This window comes from Gossypium arboreum, chromosome 5 (assembly GCF_025698485.1).
Source record: "Gossypium arboreum isolate Shixiya-1 chromosome 5, ASM2569848v2, whole genome shotgun sequence".
Lineage (NCBI taxonomy): Eukaryota > Viridiplantae > Streptophyta > Magnoliopsida > Malvales > Malvaceae > Gossypium > Gossypium arboreum.
In genome coordinates, this window is record NC_069074.1 from 43,761,593 (window position 1) to 43,766,564 (window position 4,972).

Sequence of the window (4,972 nt, forward strand, 5' to 3'; positions counted from 1 at the left end):
GCTAGCTTGCAAGTCGCATAAAGCCTGCCCAAATAATGGTTGCCAATTGAACATGGGATGGTAACACTCCCAGGATCTTTCATTTCTGGGGGCAACTTATTTGTCAAAACAGCACTACAGCCTTCTGTGAGTGCAATAGTTTTCATATCACTTAGCTTCTTCTTATTGGACAAGAGTTCCTTCATAAATTTCCCATAAGTCAGAATTTGCAAAAGAGCTTCTACTAAAGAAATATTGACCTGAAGTTGCTTTAGTGTGTTGAGGAACTGTTGGTACTACCTATCCTGCTCACTCTCTCTGAATCTTTGTGGAAAAGGTAAGGGTAGAGATACATCTAATTGCACCGACACCTTTGATTGCATTAACAATTTCGAGGGTTGGACATTAGACATATGAGTGACAATTTGTGGAACTTCTTTGTCTAGTGCATCGACAAGCTTGTCAGATTCAACCTTCTCACTAGAGATCACTTCATCGGTATCTTAAGGTGCTATAGTAAAATTTGTAATTGGCTTCCCAGTTTGTTTACCACTCCTAAGAGTGATAGCCTTACAGTGTTCTTTTCCCCTCGGACTAGGATCTTTCGTGTCACTAGGTAGTGTGCCCAGTGGTCGAGTATTTAGATTCGAAGCAAGTTGTCCTAATTGTTCCTCCAACACTCGAATAAAAGATGAATTCCCTTGTACAATAGCTTTTATGTGAGTCATATGCTCCCGCATTAAAGCTTCAAAAGTTGCAAATGGATCAGAAGGAGAAGCCTGCGTGTACTGTTGTCGTTGATATTCTTGACGATGCTGATTCAGTATTGAAGAATGTTATCGCTGTGTCTGGGTCTGGTGTGGATGCATCTGGGTATGTTGATTGTAGTTCTACTGTTAAGGATTGTAATTCCCTTGTCTTGAATTATAATTTCCTTGAGTAGATATACTCTCATATCTGAATGTCGCAGCATTTTGTCCAGTACTCTGAGTTCCCCAAGGCTATTGATTGCATGCATAATTATTATAAGAGGTGTCGTAAGAATTGGTGTGGATGTTACTGACATAAGAGGTATTCTCTACATGTTGTGGATAATCTTCGTAACTGTGATTGTCACTTCAAATCTCACAACAAAAGGTAGGTACATCAATTTGTTGAGCGACTTGAATAGGTGAACGTCACTAGTTCCTTGCATATTTTTTTATCATATTTGCAAGAGAAGAAACTTGAGAACTAAGTGCAGATGTTACGTCGCATCATTATAAGTACAATCCAGTAAAGGTCCATTGGTTGATGCATCGACAAGATTTCTCGTGTATGAATTCAGCTCATTATGAAAAATCTCAATTTGTGTTTCCTATTAAATGTCGTGCATGGGACAACATTGAAGAAAAAATTTATAACGTTCTCATGTAGTGTGAAGATTCTCATCGTCTAGCTGATGATAAGCTTTAATATCATTTCGGAGATGACTATCAATTGTCAGCAGGTGAAATCGCACAACAAACTGTGTTTGTAACAGTTCGGTTTAGACCCTAGTCAGAATAGTGGTTTCGGAAACACATATCCGAGTTAGAAAAATATTTAAATATTATTTTTTGTGTTTATGATATGTGAATGAGCATGTGTGAAAGTCTCGTATGGAAATTTGAATGTTTGTGTGCTTAATTTTGAAAAAAGACCTAATCGCGTAAAATGTAAAAGCTGTGTGCTAGATGTTAGAAGTGCTTATTTGGCTTGGCTTTATAATTGAGAGGTCCTGATGTGGTTATTATTCCATTTACCTGTATAATGGACATTTATAGCTTTAATACATGTGGATTTTGGTGCTCTTAATCCGATTATTTCATGTTTTCTACTCAGGAGAGCACCAAGAGTCAAAAGGAGCCAAAAACGAGCAAAAAAGGGACAAAATGGACCAAATCGAGAAGATGACACGGCCTAAGCCTTGTCACACGGGCAACTCATACACCCGTGTCTTTCGAGGGTGTCGACCAAGGCTTTCACAATTCACACGACCTGGCCATTGACCCACACGACTGTATGCAATTTAACGGATCAAACACGGCCTGGCAATCATGTCACACAGTCATGGCACACGGGCGTGTCCCTTTTTCAAGGAGTTGTATTTTACACGAAAAAGGATACTTAGGAAGGAAGAAAGCCAATCCAAAACCTATATAAACACCCTACGTATGACTTAGAGAGGGGCCCCTTCTCTAGAACTTTTCTGGAGTACAGAACCACACGCCGAGAATTACTTGAAGGAAGCCAGACGATCAAGACTGAAGATCTCTCTCAGAATTCCTTCAGGGGTTTTAGAGTTTTCTTTATGTTTTGTTATTTTCATAATTTTGAGATGTACTCTTATTTTATTATGAACTAAACCCCTTAGATACCTAAGGGGGTTGAAACCTATTATGGATTTTGTTATTATTATCTGAACTGTATGATAAATACTTGATTTGTTCTTTACTATGTGTTCTTAATGCTTGATTTAATATTCCGGGTATTGATTCATGATTTGATGTGCTTATGCAGAGGAGCAAAAGTCCCTATCTAAGAGTAGATTTGGCATAGTTAAGCGAAGTTGATCGAACGCCTAGAAATAGGGTTATGAGATTTTATCGGTGAAACCTAATATGGGAGTCCATAGATCGATTTACTGCTTCCCTAGGGGTTTTAATTAAAAAAGAGATTTCGATTAATTCAACTGAGGGCTAGACGTTATTAGTCTCGAAAGAGATAATAATATAGGTTAGGGAGTCTTACGGATCAAGTCAAGTGAATAAATCGTCTGGTTCAGAGTCAGATAACAAGTGAAACCTAGGTGGATTCCTCCTTGCGTGTCGTCTTTATGAATTACTTTTCTTCAAGTCTTTTTCCAAATTTTCTCTTCACTTTAGTTTAATTAATTAATTAGTTTAGTTAATTAGTTTAATAAACAACCCCTCTTTATTTCTAGGTTAAATAATAAAAAGATAGTTATTACTAGTACTTTTGGTTCCCATGGGTATGATATCCCAGTCTTGCCATTACTATACTATTGTTCGATAGGTGCACTTGACTTTTCGTCGTGATAATAGTTAGTTTAGGTCTAATCTTCATTATAAATATTTATTACTTGTTACGAATCACACGATCAAGTTTTTGGCGCTGTTGCCGGGGAACTAAGATATTAGGAACGCTCAATTTTTATTACTTTAGCAATTTATTTTTCTTGCAATTTAATTTAATTTTTTTATTATTATTTATTCATTTACTTATTCTTTCTCTTGGCAAGTTTTTATAGTTTATGACTAGAAGAAACCCGTCGGGACCATTACTTTTTGACAAAGAAATCAATCATACAATTCGTAGAAATCAAAGAGAGATAAGGCGCAGCTTAAGATACACAGAGAATGAGCAAGAAGACGATACTCAACCCCAAACCAAAGAGATGGCTGAAAACCAAGGCAATCAGCTACCTCTTGCAATTGCGGCTAATCAAAATCCTACTCCACGTACTATGTATGACTATGCTAGACCTTCTCTAACGGAACTGAATCTAGCATAGTTAGACCGGCTGTAGCTGCAAATACTTTTGAACTGAAACCTAACACAATTCAAATGATACAGCAGTTTGTTCAGTTTGATGGTTTGTAGGATGAAGATCCCAACACTTACTTAGCAAACTTTCTAAAATTTTGCGATACATTTAAAATCAATGGCATTTCTAATGATGCCATTCATCTTCAGTTATTTCCCTTTTCACTGAGAAACAAAGCTAAACAGTGGTTGAACTCGTTACCACGAGGGTCAATTACTACTTGGGAACAAATGACCAAAAAATTTTTACTAAAATATTTTCCGACGGCTAAAACAGATAAATTACGTAATGATATCTCTTCTTTTGTACAGATGGATTTAGAAACACTTTACGATGCATGGGAAAGATACAAGGACTTAATGAGAAAGTGCCCTCACTATGGGTTACCACTTTGGCTTCAAGTACAAACATTCCACAATGGTTTGAATCCCTCGACTCGACAAATGGTTGACGCAGCTGTTGGCGGAACCATCAACAACAAAACACCTGAAGAGGCTTATGAATTCATTGAAGAAATGTCACTGAATAACTATCAGTGGCAAGTCATGAGGACTAAGCCAACAAAAAAAGCCGACATTTATAACATCGGCTCAGTTACTATCCTGTCAAATCAGGTAGAACTTCTCAATAAAAAGATTGATGGTTTACTTGGTTCTACGTAGGTACATCTAGTAATGAGGTGTGACTCAAATGGAGGAGGTATGTATACAGAATATCAATCCTTCAATCCCACAACCGAAGAGAAAGAAGTCAACTATATGGGTAACAATAACTTTAGATCTCAAAATAACCCATACAGTAATACTTATAATGCAGGTTGGAGGAACCACCCAAATTTCTCCTGGGGTGGTCAAGGAAATCAAAAGCCACAAAATCCTCAGGGTTTTCAACAGCCACCTTATCAACAAGAGAAGAAACCGAACCTTGAAGAGATGCTCTCAAAATTCATATCAATGTCAGAAACCTGTTTCCAAAATACCGAGATAGTAGTTAAAAATCAACAAGTATCGATCTAAGGACTCGAAACTCAGATAGGCCAGCTATCCAAACTAATCTCCGAATGACCACAAGGTAGCTTACCAAGTAATACTGAACCTAACCCAAGGGAACACCTCAACGCAATTAGTACTCAAGATAAGGAAGGAGTCATTGCGCCTGAGCCAAAATTGATACAAAAAACTGTGGTGAGCTAAGGTAAAAGTGAGGTAAGTAATAACAAAACGGTGAATGATGAATATAAACCTCGTGTCCCATACCCTAATGCAACGAGGAAAGACCGCTCAGACAAACAATTTGGTAAATTCCTCAAACTTTTGAAAAAATTACATATTAATTTACCGTTTATTGAAGCTTTGTCGCAGATGCCAAATGCAATGAAATTTTTAAAAGAGCTTTTAGTAAATA

The 4,972-nt window shown here is 37.2% G+C and overlaps 1 non-coding gene across 1 annotated transcript; it reads right to left on the reverse strand.

Annotated features, from left to right (window-relative positions):
- Nucleotides 1-3,846: 3,846 nt before the first annotated feature.
- LOC128293445 (small nucleolar RNA R71) lies at nucleotides 3,847-3,953 on the reverse strand. Its single transcript, XR_008283627.1, has one exon. It is a non-coding gene; the product is annotated as a small nucleolar RNA R71 (small nucleolar RNA).
- Between the last annotated feature and the right edge of the window lie 1,019 nt (nucleotides 3,954-4,972).